The sequence below is a fragment of the Ovis canadensis genome, chromosome 13 (assembly GCF_042477335.2).
Source record: "Ovis canadensis isolate MfBH-ARS-UI-01 breed Bighorn chromosome 13, ARS-UI_OviCan_v2, whole genome shotgun sequence".
Lineage (NCBI taxonomy): Eukaryota > Metazoa > Chordata > Mammalia > Artiodactyla > Bovidae > Ovis > Ovis canadensis.
The window spans coordinates 41,077,936-41,078,871 of NC_091257.1; the positions used below are offsets into that span (position 1 = coordinate 41,077,936).

General features: G+C 47.3%; 1 non-coding gene across 1 annotated transcript; it reads right to left on the bottom strand.

The window, feature by feature from the left end:
- Nucleotides 1–571: 571 nt before the first annotated feature.
- On the bottom strand, nt 572–644 carry TRNAG-CCC (transfer RNA glycine (anticodon CCC)). The gene has a single exon. It is a non-coding gene; the product is annotated as a tRNA-Gly (tRNA).
- Between the last annotated feature and the right edge of the window lie 292 nt (nt 645–936).

Below are 936 nucleotides of genomic sequence, written 5' to 3' on the forward strand. Positions count from 1 at the left end.
ATCTGCAACTCACTCAGAATAAAAGCCCAGCTTCCCACAGTGGCTTAGGAGAGTTACACCCTCTTTGCTTTATGTCTGTGTCTGATGTCATCTCTCCTGCTCTCTGCCTGGCTGACTCTGCTTCAGCAGACTTACCTCCTTATTCTCTACACTGTAGCCTTGCATCAGTGATTCTCTCCTCCTGGAAGGCTCTGCCCCAGGCTGAGGTCCTCACATCTGTCCAGTCTTTTATTCAACGGATACCTTTCTAATGAGAGCTCCCCAACTACCCTATTGAGAACATGAAACCCACACTCACGTGTGTCCACGCATTTCCCACCCCTTTCGCTCATTCATTTTCTCAAAGCATTTCTCAGTGTCCCACACACTAGTTACTGTTTGTTGTATATTACTTGTCTCCTCCCACTACAACATATGCTCCACGAAGACAAGTGTCTTTATTCCACCGATGGGTCTTGTCTGGAAGGTACCTGGTACAGAGCAGCTATTCAGAACACTAGTTTTGCTTGTTTGTTGCAGCACATGGGATCTTTGTTTCAGCATGCATGCTCTTGGTTGTGACAGGATCTAGTTCCCTAACCAGGAATCGAACCTGGGCCCCCTGCACTGGGAGTGCAGAATCTTAACCACTGGATCATCAGAGAAGTCCCAGTACATCGGTGTTTAAATGACTGAACGAGATGCCTGCTGGTTTCTGCAGATAGGACCCACGGGCAGCCCTGTAAACTTTCAGGGCTGTAGACTCGAGACTTCTAGCCAAGCACCTTCGACTACTTAGGCCTCATAGGGGAGGATGGAGGACAGACCCAAGCCCATAGTCATTCTAACCCTGTTTCCAGTATTCCACTGTCAATGGGGAGATAACACTAAATCCAACTACCCCAGAAGAAGGAAAACATTCATTCCACATTTTTAAAGCTATTCCACAATATCCTG